Source organism: Mycteria americana, chromosome 10 (assembly GCF_035582795.1).
Source record: "Mycteria americana isolate JAX WOST 10 ecotype Jacksonville Zoo and Gardens chromosome 10, USCA_MyAme_1.0, whole genome shotgun sequence".
NCBI classification, from domain to species: domain Eukaryota; kingdom Metazoa; phylum Chordata; class Aves; order Ciconiiformes; family Ciconiidae; genus Mycteria; species Mycteria americana.
The window spans coordinates 26,954,648-26,972,682 of record NC_134374.1 but is presented as its reverse complement, the minus strand read 5'-3'; positions in this window follow the sequence as shown (position 1 = coordinate 26,972,682).

The following is an 18,035-nucleotide window of genomic DNA, read 5'->3' as shown; positions in this document are numbered from 1 at the left end:
ACCGAAAAACCCAGTATTTCTATACAAACCAGAACGAGGGACGTCTCCCTCTGTTACTCAGAACAGGACAGCGTGGAGAAACAAACAGAACTACGCTACTGCCACCTGTCTTTCCCGGTGCGTCTTATGCAGAGCCCAGAACAGAACAGAGGCCGCCTGCTTCCCGAGACATCTTGCCCCTACCCCCTTTTCTCCTAGCCCCACAAAACACCTCTTGTCAGGAACATTGCACCCTTTTGTCACTTACCGCCCGACCGCAGGAGAGGAGCTGAAGGAGTCCCCAGTCGACAGGTCGGTGCGCGCTGGAGTCCGCTCAGGCCTCTTCTCCCTGTCGGATGCGGCAAGACGAACCGGGCGAGGCTGTCAGCTCGGTCCCACCTGGGGTGTCAAAACTGTTAGCCCACAAGCGTGAGGTCGTCTACCCGGTGTGCGGGACGCCAATATACACACAGGGCAGAGGTGTTTTTATGTCACGTCTGCGCAGAGATGGGTGCTAGGCGGCAGCTCCACAAAGCTAGCACAAAGTTCGCTCCTACAGGTACAGTATTTATACAGGCTAGCTATGCATATGCATAAGTCATTACACAAAGCAGTTTTCTATTGGTCTACATTTCTCTTATTTCAACTTCAAGCTACAGCGCGACTTTAACATGCTGCGCACGCTCAGAGGCGAGGGCTCTCTGCTTGGGCTGGTGTCTCCAGCTCGAGGGCTGTGACTTTTAGTATCATAAGGAGGATAGTTTGCGGGAGGGTGCTTCTTATCACGCTCCTACTAGTTGTTTCGGACGGTTCCCAAAACATTTCCATTAGCTTACCTATTTCTTCAGGATGTGCTTCTCTCCCAAGGACAGTAATTCTTGTTTAGACGTTCCACTTTCCAGCCTCAATCCTCCTTATCAGTTTGACGTAAGCCCTGGCCTTCCACCAGCTCCTGGGAGACGACACCGTCAGACTACAACACGACCGTTCTTTGACGCCAGTCAGTGGGTTCAGAATTAGGAACAGAAAGAACAGGACAAGCTAAACACCCACACAAGCCTCATATCCCTAAGAAATGATTAAAAAAACCCCAACGGACCCCATTTTAGATTGCGTTGGCTTAGGGGCTGCCTCCTTCAAGTGCCAGAGCGGACCGGTGGAATCAGTCACAGAACCCAGCTGCCCTCCAGGAGACAGCCCTGGTCCTCGCAAGGCAAATTTTTCAAAACATCGTGCTATTTTCCGATTTTATCAACTGCAGCGGGCTTGCCCTACCAGCACGAGTTGAGGACATTTTCCTGTGGGTTCATTTGACGCTACAGGAAGCCTTGAGCAGGTACAAGCAACCAAGCGCGAGATAGAAAGTCAGCTAAGAGACCAGCTGCCGTACAAAATGTGTTCAAGATCGTGCCTGCGGGAACGGCACAAAGCCCACGATGACTGAACAAGTATGTCGGAGGCCCTACGGCAAACAGCGCCGACGTTTCGTGAAGCTCTTTTCCTGTCAAGAAGAGGACCTTTTATGCAGTATCTCTACTGGAATTCAGGCTGCTTCCTACACATTCTGGCAAGTTAGCTTTCACAGAAACCCCGAGAACCTCAACCACCAAGCAACGTTTGTCATTCTTGCTCTCTACCTACGGGGAATTTCGGCGAATCAGAACACCACTTAAAGCAAAATTCTGGGTCTGTTTCACGCCAATCAAATAGCTAAGCCATGGACAGGGCTCTGTAGAAAGACAACGACTTGAAAAGATAAAGATAGGAGAGTACTCACTTTTCTGAAATTTCTTCCAGTCGTTCCATTGATTTAGCAGCCCAACCCAGCCGTCGAAATGCTGGTGCAACAGAGAGAGCAGTAGCATGTCCACGCCATTCCCCCCTAGCCACACAGCCTTCCGCTTTGCCCATTGCTGCCAACAGCCAGAGCATCGGCGCCGTAGCACCTTGGGAATAACGCCCCTCCCATAGCTACACACCTTTACAAAAGAACCGAGCAGGGTGTAAACAGACATTGCAATGCTTGCGGTAAGGGCTCAAACAGGGATGCCTATGTTATCACTCTGAGATTCAGCAACCACTAAAAATGTCATTTTGCTGCAGTATTACGGGAGTTCATTGACTAGTGTCAATAACATTTTGTTGCAAATTCATTCTTTCAAGCATGACTTCCAAAGGCAAATGTTAAGTAATTCTCGTGAGCCTTTAACTGAGCGGAATGCAGGATCTGACTAAAATAATGGCCGATACCGCAGGGCCAGCCCCATCCTCAGTCCTTTTTAAACCCTGGGCCCAGCCCCATCCTCACCTCATGGGTCCCACCTGTGCTGCCCCGGGCCACAGCTGGAGCCCACGCCATGGGGAACAGGGGGCCAATTACCCCAACCCTCACAAGCCAGGCACAGCCAGCAACCTGGCACAGGCATGGGCACACACCACCACCAAGCTGGCGCTGCCATGGGCAGATGCTGCCGCCAAGCTGGCACCGGCCTGGCAGACTTCACTTTACAGCCCAAAGCCGAGGTTGGCCTCTAAACAAGAAAACACGTGAAAGCATCCTTACAGGATGCCGGTCCAGTGGTGTCCACGATAGCTCTCACAGCCTCCCATGTAATAGACAGCTCCCCTGTCCGGGACCACATTTTGCATGTCCCAGGCCCTCCCCGCACCCCTGTTGAAAATCAAACAGAACAATTAAGGACTCTGCTTCATCGCCTCAGCCTCCAAAAGACGCTTCCTTCCTCTGCTAACGCTCGACACAGATATCCCCATGCCGTTCCTTGAATGCAGGCTGGCCTTGGGTGCCTGTACTGCCAAAGGAAGAGAAAAAGATCGTGCTCTTGTCACGTGCTCCATCATCCTCTTGTTCTTCAAGAAAACAGAAGAAAGCTACCATCCCCATTGCTACATAGGAGAAATTTGTGCGGGGGATGGCTGAGCCCATCCCCAGAAATGGAACACTCTGCTATGACCCTGCTTTGCCTTTTGGCGACAGCGCCCGCCATCGGTGTGCCCCAAACAGGCGAGGTCCCGTTCAGGCTGGCATCCGCCACAAAGAGGAGAGGTCCCCTGTGGGCTGAACAGAGTCAACTGAACAGAGTCTTCAGAAGAACTTAGCCGTGCATTCAGTTGACAAGTAAATCCCACCCAAGCAATGGTAGGGGGCATTCTGGCATCTAAAGGAATTCAGGAGTTAATTTAGTGTTTCCCATGGAACATTCCATAGGCTGTAAAAACAGCCTTAAAGTCTTTTTTCCTCTTGCACCAACAACGCTTCTTTTACTTCTACTTAAGGGTCCCCTACAACTACTTACTGCAGCATGTGTGGCTCCGCTATCAATAATGAAAAATAAAAAAAATCTCTTCTTTCATTCCCCAGCTTGACTGGAACCCGAGGATCGTCTGGGGAAATTTTAAGAGATTCCTCCAGCCCCCTTCAGTCCAACCCAATCTCCGGCATGACTCCAAGGGCTTCTTCTGTCTCTCTTTCCCCATTACTCAGACGGCGTGGACAATTTTTTTCCAACGGCCCTCTTGCTTACAATTTGCACGCCGATTCATTCCCAGGGGAATGTCATAACCATTTCTACTATTATTTCTACAGCCCCTTCCTCACCCACAAAATTCACCTCCTGTATTTTCTCTCCCTTTTTCCTGGTCTTCCCTCAAGGCAGCCAACAAAGCAGCTTGCAGCGTTACTCGTCCCCGCTTCTCCTTCTCTTCTATTTCCTCCCGATTATTACGTACCTTACATGCCATTGAGAAGAACCGTGAGATTGTCATGCCATCCTCGCCCTCTACCTTTTGTCATCTCTTTCTTATATCTGTTGCTGCTTGACCAATAAACGGCGTGTTAAATAACTTTGAATTGCTATCATCTTCCGGATCCAGATCTGTCCGTTTTCGAGCTACTTCACACAATCTCTCAGAGAAGGCTGACGGGGTTTCCTTATGCCCCTGCCTTACTTCAGATAGTTTAGATAAATTCTTGGGCTTTTGCACTCCGTGTTGAATCCCATACAAAATTAACTTCTGATATTCCTTTACCCTCTCTAATCCCTCACACTTGTGTTTGGATCCCACTCCGCATCCTCTTTCGGGAGGTACATATCGGTATTAGGCACCCCCCAAGCACCCCCCCCAACCCACCCGCCTTGTCGATCAGTCCCTCTCTGGCCTTCTCTAAAATTCTTCTCCTCTCCTCAGTGGGAAACAAATATTCTAGCAGAGCCTGTACATCTCCCCAGTTAGGACTAGGAGTCGTGATTAACAGTACTATACATTCCTTCTGGATTGTTTCCATAGGATCCGACTGCCTGTTTGCAGTTTAATAAATCACACGCAGTAAAAGGTACGCGTACGGACACCGGTGTTCCTTCAGGCCCTGCAGCCTGTCTGAGGGCAGCTCGAACTATCGGTTTCTCTCCCCTTCTTCTTTTAGAGATAGCACTCACAACTCCATTACCACTTGAGCTATCAGATTTGGGCTGTTTGGGGGGAGCTACCAACAGCTGAATATCCTCTTCTGAGTTTTCCCATTCAATACAACGAGGTTTTCCCTTTTTCTCTTTTAACACATATATTCCAATCCGATGTTTAGCGTCCACTAAACCACCTTTCTTCCTAATATCCCAATCGCGTCTTAACGAAAAAAACATATCCACAGAAGGCATTTCATCCCATTTTTCAGTTCCCCGACAACACAACATTAATTCCGATATAGTGTTATATTTCAAGGATCCGTTCTCAGGCCATTTCTCACCATCTTCCCATTGATATTGTGGCCACCGTTGATTACGATATCGTTTTAGCTGATTTTCAGTCATGGCATCTCCCCCAAGTTTATTGCAATGCTTCAGGATGCATCCTAGAGGAGAGCAAAGGGCTGCCTCCTGGGAAGCAGCAGCACCCGTACAGGTACCGAAAAACCCAGTATTTCTATACAAACCAGAACGAGGGACGTCTCCCTCCGTTACTCAGAACAGGACAGCGTGGAGAAACAAACAGAACTACGCTACTGCCACCTGTCTTTCCCGGTGCGTCTTATGCAGAGCCCAGAACAGAACAGAGGCCGCCTGCTTCCCGAGACATCTTGCCCCTACCCCCTTTTCTCCTAGCCCCACAAAACACCTCTTGTCAGGAACATTGCACCCTTTTGTCACTTACCGCCCGACCGCAGGAGAGGAGCTGAAGGAGTCCCCAGTCGACAGGTCGGTGCGCGCTGGAGTCCGCTCAGGCCTCTTCTCCCTGTCGGATGCGGCAAGACGAACCGGGCGAGGCTGTCAGCTCGGTCCCACCTGGGGTGTCAAAACTGTTAGCCCACAAGCGTGAGGTCGTCTACCCGGTGTGCGGGACGCCAATATACACACAGGGCAGAGGTGTTTTTATGTCACGTCTGCGCAGAGATGGGTGCTAGGCGGCAGCTCCACAAAGCTAGCACAAAGTTCGCTCCTACAGGTACAGTATTTATACAGGCTAGCTATGCATATGCATAAGTCATTACACAAAGCAGTTTTCTATTGGTCTACATTTCTCTTATTTCAACTTCAAGCTACAGCGCGACTTTAACATGCTGCGCACGCTCAGAGGCGAGGGCTCTCTGCTTGGGCTGGTGTCTCCAGCTCGAGGGCTGTGACTTTTAGTATCATAAGGAGGATAGTTTGCGGGAGGGTGCTTCTTATCACGCTCCTACTAGTTGTTTCGGACGGTTCCCAAAACATTTCCATTAGCTTACCTATTTCTTCAGGATGTGCTTCTCTCCCAAGGACAGTAATTCTTGTTTAGACGTTCCACTTTCCAGCCTCAATCCTCCTTATCAGTTTGACGTAAGCCCTGGCCTTCCACCAGCTCCTGGGAGACGACACCGTCAGACTACAACACGACCGTTCTTTGACGCCAGTCAGTGGGTTCAGAATTAGGAACAGAAAGAACAGGACAAGCTAAACACCCACACAAGCCTCATATCCCTAAGAAATGATTAAAAAAACCCCAACGGACCCCATTTTAGATTGCGTTGGCTTAGGGGCTGCCTCCTTCAAGTGCCAGAGCGGACCGGTGGAATCAGTCACAGAACCCAGCTGCCCTCCAGGAGACAGCCCTGGTCCTCGCAAGGCAAATTTTTCAAAACATCGTGCTATTTTCCGATTTTATCAACTGCAGCGGGCTTGCCCTACCAGCACGAGTTGAGGACATTTTCCTGTGGGTTCATTTGACGCTACAGGAAGCCTTGAGCAGGTACAAGCAACCAAGCGCGAGATAGAAAGTCAGCTAAGAGACCAGCTGCCGTACAAAATGTGTTCAAGATCGTGCCTGCGGGAACGGCACAAAGCCCACGATGACTGAACAAGTATGTCGGAGGCCCTACGGCAAACAGCGCCGACGTTTCGTGAAGCTCTTTTCCTGTCAAGAAGAGGACCTTTTATGCAGTATCTCTACTGGAATTCAGGCTGCTTCCTACACATTCTGGCAAGTTAGCTTTCACAGAAACCCCGAGAACCTCAACCACCAAGCAACGTTTGTCATTCTTGCTCTCTACCTACGGGGAATTTCGGCGAATCAGAACACCACTTAAAGCAAAATTCTGGGTCTGTTTCACGCCAATCAAATAGCTAAGCCATGGACAGGGCTCTGTAGAAAGACAACGACTTGAAAAGATAAAGATAGGAGAGTACTCACTTTTCTGAAATTTCTTCCAGTCGTTCCATTGATTTAGCAGCCCAACCCAGCCGTCGAAATGCTGGTGCAACAGAGAGAGCAGTAGCATGTCCACGCCATTCCCCCCTAGCCACACAGCCTTCCGCTTTGCCCATTGCTGCCAACAGCCAGAGCATCGGCGCCGTAGCACCTTGGGAATAACGCCCCTCCCATAGCTACACACCTTTACAAAAGAACCGAGCAGGGTGTAAACAGACATTGCAATGCTTGCGGTAAGGGCTCAAACAGGGATGCCTATGTTATCACTCTGAGATTCAGCAACCACTAAAAATGTCATTTTGCTGCAGTATTACGGGAGTTCATTGACTAGTGTCAAAAACATTTTGTTGCAAATTCATTCTTTCAAGCATGACTTCCAAAGGCAAATGTTAAGTAATTCTCGTGAGCCTTTAACTGAGCGGAATGCAGGATCTGACTAAAATAATGGCCGATACCGCAGGGCCAGCCCCATCCTCAGTCCTTTTTAAACCCTGGGCCCAGCCCCATCCTCACCTCATGGGTCCCACCTGTGCTGCCCCGGGCCACAGCTGGAGCCCACGCCATGGGGAACAGGGGGCCAATTACCCCAACCCTCACAAGCCAGGCACAGCCAGCAACCTGGCACAGGCATGGGCACACACCACCACCAAGCTGGCGCTGCCATGGGCAGATGCTGCCGCCAAGCTGGCACCGGCCTGGCAGACTTCACTTTACAGCCCAAAGCCGAGGTTGGCCTCTAAACAAGAAAACACGTGAAAGCATCCTTACAGGATGCCGGTCCAGTGGTGTCCACGATAGCTCTCACAGCCTCCCATGTAATAGACAGCTCCCCTGTCCGGGACCACATTTTGCATGTCCCAGGCCCTCCCCGCACCCCTGTTGAAAATCAAACAGAACAATTAAGGACTCTGCTTCATCGCCTCAGCCTCCAAAAGACGCTTCCTTCCTCTGCTAACGCTCGACACAGATATCCCCATGCCGTTCCTTGAATGCAGGCTGGCCTTGGGTGCCTGTACTGCCAAAGGAAGAGAAAAAGATCGTGCTCTTGTCACGTGCTCCATCATCCTCTTGTTCTTCAAGAAAACAGAAGAAAGCTACCATCCCCATTGCTACATAGGAGAAATTTGTGCGGGGGATGGCTGAGCCCATCCCCAGAAATGGAACACTCTGCTATGACCCTGCTTTGCCTTTTGGCGACAGCGCCCGCCATCGGTGTGCCCCAAACAGGCGAGGTCCCGTTCAGGCTGGCATCCGCCACAAAGAGGAGAGGTCCCCTGGGGGCTGAACAGAGTCAACTGAACAGAGTCTTCAGAAGAACTTAGCCGTGCATTCAGTTGACAAGTAAATCCCACCCAAGCAATGGTAGGGGGCATTCTGGCATCTAAAGGAATTCAGGAGTTAATTTAGTGTTTCCCATGGAACATTCCATAGGCTGTAAAAACAGCCTTAAAGTCTTTTTTCCTCTTGCACCAACAACGCTTCTTTTACTTCTACTTAAGGGTCCCCTACAACTACTTACTGCAGCATGTGTGGCTCCGCTATCAATAATGAAAAATAAAAAAAATCTCTTCTTTCATTCCCCAGCTTGACTGGAACCCGAGGATCGTCTGGGGAAATTTTAAGAGATTCCTCCGGCCCCCTTCAGTCCAACCCAATCTCCGGCATGACTCCAAGGGCTTCTTCTGTCTCTCTTTCCCCATTACTCAGACGGCGTGGACAATTTTTTTCCAACGGCCCTCTTGCTTACAATTTGCACGCCGATTCATTCCCAGGGGAATGTCATAACCATTTCTACTATTATTTCTACAGCCCCTTCCTCACCCACAAAATTCACCTCCTGTATTTTCTCTCCCTTTTTCCTGGTCTTCCCTCAAGGCAGCCAACAAAGCAGCTTGCAGCGTTACTCGTCCCCGCTTCTCCTTCTCTTCTATTTCCTCCCGATTATTACGTACCTTACATGCCATTGAGAAGAACCGTGAGATTGTCATGCCATCCTCGCCCTCTACCTTTTGTCATCTCTTTCTTATATCTGTTGCTGCTTGACCAATAAACGGCGTGTTAAATAACTTTGAATTGCTATCATCTTCCGGATCCAGATCTGTCCGTTTTCGAGCTACTTCACACAATCTCTCAGAGAAGGCTGACGGGGTTTCCTTATGCCCCTGCCTTACTTCAGATAGTTTAGATAAATTCTTGGGCTTTTGCACTCCGTGTTGAATCCCATACAAAATTAACTTCTGATATTCCTTTACCCTCTCTAATCCCTCACACTTGTGTTTGGATCCCACTCCGCATCCTCTTTCGGGAGGTACATATCGGTATTAGGCACCCCCCAAGCACCCCCCCCAACCCACCCGCCTTGTCGATCAGTCCCTCTCTGGCCTTCTCTAAAATTCTTCTCCTCTCCTCAGTGGGAAACAAATATTCTAGCAGAGCCTGTACATCTCCCCAGTTAGGACTAGGAGTCGTGATTAACAGTACTATACATTCCTTCTGGATTGTTTCCATAGGATCCGACTGCCTGTTTGCAGTTTAATAAATCACACGCAGTAAAAGGTACGCGTACGGACACCGGTGTTCCTTCAGGCCCTGCAGCCTGTCTGAGGGCAGCTCGAACTATCGGTTTCTCTCCCCTTCTTCTTTTAGAGATAGCACTCACAACTCCATTACCACTTGAGCTATCAGATTTGGGCTGTTTGGGGGGAGCTACCAACAGCTGAATATCCTCTTCTGAGTTTTCCCATTCAATACAACGAGGTTTTCCCTTTTTCTCTTTTAACACATATATTCCAATCCGATGTTTAGCGTCCACTAAACCACCTTTCTTCCTAATATCCCAATCGCGTCTTAACGAAAAAAACATATCCACAGAAGGCATTTCATCCCATTTTTCAGTTCCCCGACAACACAACATTAATTCCGATATAGTGTTATATTTCAAGGATCCGTTCTCAGGCCATTTCTCACCATCTTCCCATTGATATTGTGGCCACCGTTGATTACGATATCGTTTTAGCTGATTTTCAGTCATGGCATCTCCCCCAAGTTTATTGCAATGCTTCAGGATGCATCCTAGAGGAGAGCAAAGGGCTGCCTCCTGGGAAGCAGCAGCACCCGTACAGGTACCGAAAAACCCAGTATTTCTATACAAACCAGAACGAGGGACGTCTCCCTCCGTTACTCAGAACAGGACAGCGTGGAGAAACAAACAGAACTACGCTACTGCCACCTGTCTTTCCCGGTGCGTCTTATGCAGAGCCCAGAACAGAACAGAGGCCGCCTGCTTCCCGAGACATCTTGCCCCTACCCCCTTTTCTCCTAGCCCCACAAAACACCTCTTGTCAGGAACATTGCACCCTTTTGTCACTTACCGCCCGACCGCAGGAGAGGAGCTGAAGGAGTCCCCAGTCGACAGGTCGGTGCGCGCTGGAGTCCGCTCAGGCCTCTTCTCCCTGTCGGATGCGGCAAGACGAACCGGGCGAGGCTGTCAGCTCGGTCCCACCTGGGGTGTCAAAACTGTTAGCCCACAAGCGTGAGGTCGTCTACCCGGTGTGCGGGACGCCAATATACACACAGGGCAGAGGTGTTTTTATGTCACGTCTGCGCAGAGATGGGTGCTAGGCGGCAGCTCCACAAAGCTAGCACAAAGTTCGCTCCTACAGGTACAGTATTTATACAGGCTAGCTATGCATATGCATAAGTCATTACACAAAGCAGTTTTCTATTGGTCTACATTTCTCTTATTTCAACTTCAAGCTACAGCGCGACTTTAACATGCTGCGCACGCTCAGAGGCGAGGGCTCTCTGCTTGGGCTGGTGTCTCCAGCTCGAGGGCTGTGACTTTTAGTATCATAAGGAGGACAGTTTGCGGGAGGGTGCTTCTTATCACGCTCCTACTAGTTGTTTCGGACGGTTCCCAAAACATTTCCATTAGCTTACCTATTTCTTCAGGATGTGCTTCTCTCCCAAGGACAGTAATTCTTGTTTAGACGTTCCACTTTCCAGCCTCAATCCTCCTTATCAGTTTGACGTAAGCCCTGGCCTTCCACCAGCTCCTGGGAGACGACACCGTCAGACTACAACACGACCGTTCTTTGACGCCAGTCAGTGGGTTCAGAATTAGGAACAGAAAGAACAGGACAAGCTAAACACCCACACAAGCCTCATATCCCTAAGAAATGATTAAAAAAACCCCAACGGACCCCATTTTAGATTGCGTTGGCTTAGGGGCTGCCTCCTTCAAGTGCCAGAGCGGACCGGTGGAATCAGTCACAGAACCCAGCTGCCCTCCAGGAGACAGCCCTGGTCCTCGCAAGGCAAATTTTTCAAAACATCGTGCTATTTTCCGATTTTATCAACTGCAGCGGGCTTGCCCTACCAGCACGAGTTGAGGACATTTTCCTGTGGGTTCATTTGACGCTACAGGAAGCCTTGAGCAGGTACAAGCAACCAAGCGCGAGATAGAAAGTCAGCTAAGAGACCAGCTGCCGTACAAAATGTGTTCAAGATCGTGCCTGCGGGAACGGCACAAAGCCCACGATGACTGAACAAGTATGTCGGAGGCCCTACGGCAAACAGCGCCGACGTTTCGTGAAGCTCTTTTCCTGTCAAGAAGAGGACCTTTTATGCAGTATCTCTACTGGAATTCAGGCTGCTTCCTACACATTCTGGCAAGTTAGCTTTCACAGAAACCCCGAGAACCTCAACCACCAAGCAACGTTTGTCATTCTTGCTCTCTACCTACGGGGAATTTCGGCGAATCAGAACACCACTTAAAGCAAAATTCTGGGTCTGTTTCACGCCAATCAAATAGCTAAGCCATGGACAGGGCTCTGTAGAAAGACAACGACTTGAAAAGATAAAGATAGGAGAGTACTCACTTTTCTGAAATTTCTTCCAGTCGTTCCATTGATTTAGCAGCCCAACCCAGCCGTCGAAATGCTGGTGCAACAGAGAGAGCAGTAGCATGTCCACGCCATTCCCCCCTAGCCACACAGCCTTCCGCTTTGCCCATTGCTGCCAACAGCCAGAGCATCGGCGCCGTAGCACCTTGGGAATAACGCCCCTCCCATAGCTACACACCTTTACAAAAGAACCGAGCAGGGTGGAAACAGACATTGCAATGCTTGCGGTAAGGGCTCAAACAGGGATGCCTATGTTATCACTCTGAGATTCAGCAACCACTAAAAATGTCATTTTGCTGCAGTATTACGGGAGTTCATTGACTAGTGTCAAAAACATTTTGTTGCAAATTCATTCTTTCAAGCATGACTTCCAAAGGCAAATGTTAAGTAATTCTCGTGAGCCTTTAACTGAGCGGAATGCAGGATCTGACTAAAATAATGGCCGATACCGCAGGGCCAGCCCCATCCTCAGTCCTTTTTAAACCCTGGGCCCAGCCCCATCCTCACCTCATGGGTCCCACCTGTGCTGCCCCGGGCCACAGCTGGAGCCCACGCCATGGGGAACAGGGGGCCAATTACCCCAACCCTCACAAGCCAGGCACAGCCAGCAACCTGGCACAGGCATGGGCACACACCACCACCAAGCTGGCGCTGCCATGGGCAGATGCTGCCGCCAAGCTGGCACCGGCCTGGCAGACTTCACTTTACAGCCCAAAGCCGAGGTTGGCCTCTAAACAAGAAAACACGTGAAAGCATCCTTACAGGATGCCGGTCCAGTGGTGTCCACGATAGCTCTCACAGCCTCCCATGTAATAGACAGCTCCCCTGTCCGGGACCACATTTTGCATGTCCCAGGCCCTCCCCGCACCCCTGTTGAAAATCAAACAGAACAATTAAGGACTCTGCTTCATCGCCTCAGCCTCCAAAAGACGCTTCCTTCCTCTGCTAACGCTCGACACAGATATCCCCATGCCGTTCCTTGAATGCAGGCTGGCCTTGGGTGCCTGTACTGCCAAAGGAAGAGAAAAAGATCGTGCTCTTGTCACGTGCTCCATCATCCTCTTGTTCTTCAAGAAAACAGAAGAAAGCTACCATCCCCATTGCTACATAGGAGAAATTTGTGCGGGGGATGGCTGAGCCCATCCCCAGAAATGGAACACTCTGCTATGACCCTGCTTTGCCTTTTGGCGACAGCGCCCGCCATCGGTGTGCCCCAAACAGGCGAGGTCCCGTTCAGGCTGGCATCCGCCACAAAGAGGAGAGGTCCCCTGGGGGCTGAACAGAGTCAACTGAACAGAGTCTTCAGAAGAACTTAGCCGTGCATTCAGTTGACAAGTAAATCCCACCCAAGCAATGGTAGGGGGCATTCTGGCATCTAAAGGAATTCAGGAGTTAATTTAGTGTTTCCCATGGAACATTCCATAGGCTGTAAAAACAGCCTTAAAGTCTTTTTTCCTCTTGCACCAACAACGCTTCTTTTACTTCTACTTAAGGGTCCCCTACAACTACTTACTGCAGCATGTGTGGCTCCGCTATCAATAATGAAAAATAAAAAAAATCTCTTCTTTCATTCCCCAGCTTGACTGGAACCCGAGGATCGTCTGGGGAAATTTTAAGAGATTCCTCCGGCCCCCTTCAGTCCAACCCAATCTCCGGCATGACTCCAAGGGCTTCTTCTGTCTCTCTTTCCCCATTACTCAGACGGCGTGGACAATTTTTTTCCAACGGCCCTCTTGCTTACAATTTGCACGCCGATTCATTCCCAGGGGAATGTCATAACCATTTCTACTATTATTTCTACAGCCCCTTCCTCACCCACAAAATTCACCTCCTGTATTTTCTCTCCCTTTTTCCTGGTCTTCCCTCAAGGCAGCCAACAAAGCAGCTTGCAGCGTTACTCGTCCCCGCTTCTCCTTCTCTTCTATTTCCTCCCGATTATTACGTACCTTACATGCCATTGAGAAGAACCGTGAGATTGTCATGCCATCCTCGCCCTCTACCTTTTGTCATCTCTTTCTTATATCTGTTGCTGCTTGACCAATAAACGGCGTGTTAAATAACTTTGAATTGCTATCATCTTCCGGATCCAGATCTGTCCGTTTTCGAGCTACTTCACACAATCTCTCAGAGAAGGCTGACGGGGTTTCCTTATGCCCCTGCCTTACTTCAGATAGTTTAGATAAATTCTTGGGCTTTTGCACTCCGTGTTGAATCCCATACAAAATTAACTTCTGATATTCCTTTACCCTCTCTAATCCCTCACACTTGTGTTTGGATCCCACTCCGCATCCTCTTTCGGGAGGTACATATCGGTATTAGGCACCCCCCAAGCACCCCCCCCAACCCACCCGCCTTGTCGATCAGTCCCTCTCTGGCCTTCTCTAAAATTCTTCTCCTCTCCTCAGTGGGAAACAAATATTCTAGCAGAGCCTGTACATCTCCCCAGTTAGGACTAGGAGTCGTGATTAACAGTACTATACATTCCTTCTGGATTGTTTCCATAGGATCCGACTGCCTGTTTGCAGTTTAATAAATCACACGCAGTAAAAGGTACGCGTACGGACACCGGTGTTCCTTCAGGCCCTGCAGCCTGTCTGAGGGCAGCTCGAACTATCGGTTTCTCTCCCCTTCTTCTTTTAGAGATAGCACTCACAACTCCATTACCACTTGAGCTATCAGATTTGGGCTGTTTGGGGGGAGCTACCAACAGCTGAATATCCTCTTCTGAGTTTTCCCATTCAATACAACGAGGTTTTCCCTTTTTCTCTTTTAACACATATATTCCAATCCGATGTTTAGCGTCCACTAAACCACCTTTCTTCCTAATATCCCAATCGCGTCTTAACGAAAAAAACATATCCACAGAAGGCATTTCATCCCATTTTTCAGTTCCCCGACAACACAACATTAATTCCGATATAGTGTTATATTTCAAGGATCCGTTCTCAGGCCATTTCTCACCATCTTCCCATTGATATTGTGGCCACCGTTGATTACGATATCGTTTTAGCTGATTTTCAGTCATGGCATCTCCCCCAAGTTTATTGCAATGCTTCAGGATGCATCCTAGAGGAGAGCAAAGGGCTGCCTCCTGGGAAGCAGCAGCACCCGTACAGGTACCGAAAAACCCAGTATTTCTATACAAACCAGAACGAGGGACGTCTCCCTCCGTTACTCAGAACAGGACAGCGTGGAGAAACAAACAGAACTACGCTACTGCCACCTGTCTTTCCCGGTGCGTCTTATGCAGAGCCCAGAACAGAACAGAGGCCGCCTGCTTCCCGAGACATCTTGCCCCTACCCCCTTTTCTCCTAGCCCCACAAAACACCTCTTGTCAGGAACATTGCACCCTTTTGTCACTTACCGCCCGACCGCAGGAGAGGAGCTGAAGGAGTCCCCAGTCGACAGGTCGGTGCGCGCTGGAGTCCGCTCAGGCCTCTTCTCCCTGTCGGATGCGGCAAGACGAACCGGGCGAGGCTGTCAGCTCGGTCCCACCTGGGGTGTCAAAACTGTTAGCCCACAAGCGTGAGGTCGTCTACCCGGTGTGCGGGACGCCAATATACACACAGGGCAGAGGTGTTTTTATGTCACGTCTGCGCAGAGATGGGTGCTAGGCGGCAGCTCCACAAAGCTAGCACAAAGTTCGCTCCTACAGGTACAGTATTTATACAGGCTAGCTATGCATATGCATAAGTCATTACACAAAGCAGTTTTCTATTGGTCTACATTTCTCTTATTTCAACTTCAAGCTACAGCGCGACTTTAACATGCTGCGCACGCTCAGAGGCGAGGGCTCTCTGCTTGGGCTGGTGTCTCCAGCTCGAGGGCTGTGACTTTTAGTATCATAAGGAGGACAGTTTGCGGGAGGGTGCTTCTTATCACGCTCCTACTAGTTGTTTCGGACGGTTCCCAAAACATTTCCATTAGCTTACCTATTTCTTCAGGATGTGCTTCTCTCCCAAGGACAGTAATTCTTGTTTAGACGTTCCACTTTCCAGCCTCAATCCTCCTTATCAGTTTGACGTAAGCCCTGGCCTTCCACCAGCTCCTGGGAGACGACACCGTCAGACTACAACACGACCGTTCTTTGACGCCAGTCAGTGGGTTCAGAATTAGGAACAGAAAGAACAGGACAAGCTAAACACCCACACAAGCCTCATATCCCTAAGAAATGATTAAAAAAACCCCAACGGACCCCATTTTAGATTGCGTTGGCTTAGGGGCTGCCTCCTTCAAGTGCCAGAGCGGACCGGTGGAATCAGTCACAGAACCCAGCTGCCCTCCAGGAGACAGCCCTGGTCCTCGCAAGGCAAATTTTTCAAAACATCGTGCTATTTTCCGATTTTATCAACTGCAGCGGGCTTGCCCTACCAGCACGAGTTGAGGACATTTTCCTGTGGGTTCATTTGACGCTACAGGAAGCCTTGAGCAGGTACAAGCAACCAAGCGCGAGATAGAAAGTCAGCTAAGAGACCAGCTGCCGTACAAAATGTGTTCAAGATCGTGCCTGCGGGAACGGCACAAAGCCCACGATGACTGAACAAGTATGTCGGAGGCCCTACGGCAAACAGCGCCGACGTTTCGTGAAGCTCTTTTCCTGTCAAGAAGAGGACCTTTTATGCAGTATCTCTACTGGAATTCAGGCTGCTTCCTACACATTCTGGCAAGTTAGCTTTCACAGAAACCCCGAGAACCTCAACCACCAAGCAACGTTTGTCATTCTTGCTCTCTACCTACGGGGAATTTCGGCGAATCAGAACACCACTTAAAGCAAAATTCTGGGTCTGTTTCACGCCAATCAAATAGCTAAGCCATGGACAGGGCTCTGTAGAAAGACAACGACTTGAAAAGATAAAGATAGGAGAGTACTCACTTTTCTGAAATTTCTTCCAGTCGTTCCATTGATTTAGCAGCCCAACCCAGCCGTCGAAATGCTGGTGCAACAGAGAGAGCAGTAGCATGTCCACGCCATTCCCCCCTAGCCACACAGCCTTCCGCTTTGCCCATTGCTGCCAACAGCCAGAGCATCGGCGCCGTAGCACCTTGGGAATAACGCCCCTCCCATAGCTACACACCTTTACAAAAGAACCGAGCAGGGTGGAAACAGACATTGCAATGCTTGCGGTAAGGGCTCAAACAGGGATGCCTATGTTATCACTCTGAGATTCAGCAACCACTAAAAATGTCATTTTGCTGCAGTATTACGGGAGTTCATTGACTAGTGTCAAAAACATTTTGTTGCAAATTCATTCTTTCAAGCATGACTTCCAAAGGCAAATGTTAAGTAATTCTCGTGAGCCTTTAACTGAGCGGAATGCAGGATCTGACTAAAATAATGGCCGATACCGCAGGGCCAGCCCCATCCTCAGTCCTTTTTAAACCCTGGGCCCAGCCCCATCCTCACCTCATGGGTCCCACCTGTGCTGCCCCGGGCCACAGCTGGAGCCCACGCCATGGGGAACAGGGGGCCAATTACCCCAACCCTCACAAGCCAGGCACAGCCAGCAACCTGGCACAGGCATGGGCACACACCACCACCAAGCTGGCGCTGCCATGGGCAGATGCTGCCGCCAAGCTGGCACCGGCCTGGCAGACTTCACTTTACAGCCCAAAGCCGAGGTTGGCCTCTAAACAAGAAAACACGTGAAAGCATCCTTACAGGATGCCGGTCCAGTGGTGTCCACGATAGCTCTCACAGCCTCCCATGTAATAGACAGCTCCCCTGTCCGGGACCACATTTTGCATGTCCCAGGCCCTCCCCGCACCCCTGTTGAAAATCAAACAGAACAATTAAGGACTCTGCTTCATCGCCTCAGCCTCCAAAAGACGCTTCCTTCCTCTGCTAACGCTCGACACAGATATCCCCATGCCGTTCCTTGAATGCAGGCTGGCCTTGGGTGCCTGTACTGCCAAAGGAAGAGAAAAAGATCGTGCTCTTGTCACGTGCTCCATCATCCTCTTGTTCTTCAAGAAAACAGAAGAAAGCTACCATCCCCATTGCTACATAGGAGAAATTTGTGCGGGGGATGGCTGAGCCCATCCCCAGAAATGGAACACTCTGCTATGACCCTGCTTTGCCTTTTGGCGACAGCGCCCGCCATCGGTGTGCCCCAAACAGGCGAGGTCCCGTTCAGGCTGGCATCCGCCACAAAGAGGAGGGGTCCCCTGGGGGCTGAACAGAGTCAACTGAACAGAGTCTTCAGAAGAACTTAGCCGTGCATTCAGTTGACAAGTAAATCCCACCCAAGCAATGGTAGGGGGCATTCTGGCATCTAAAGGAATTCAGGAGTTAATTTAGTGTTTCCCATGGAACATTCCATAGGCTGTAAAAACAGCCTTAAAGTCTTTTTTCCTCTTGCACCAACAACGCTTCTTTTACTTCTACTTAAGGGTCCCCTACAACTACTTACTGCAGCATGTGTGGCTCCGCTATCAATAATGAAAAATAAAAAAAATCT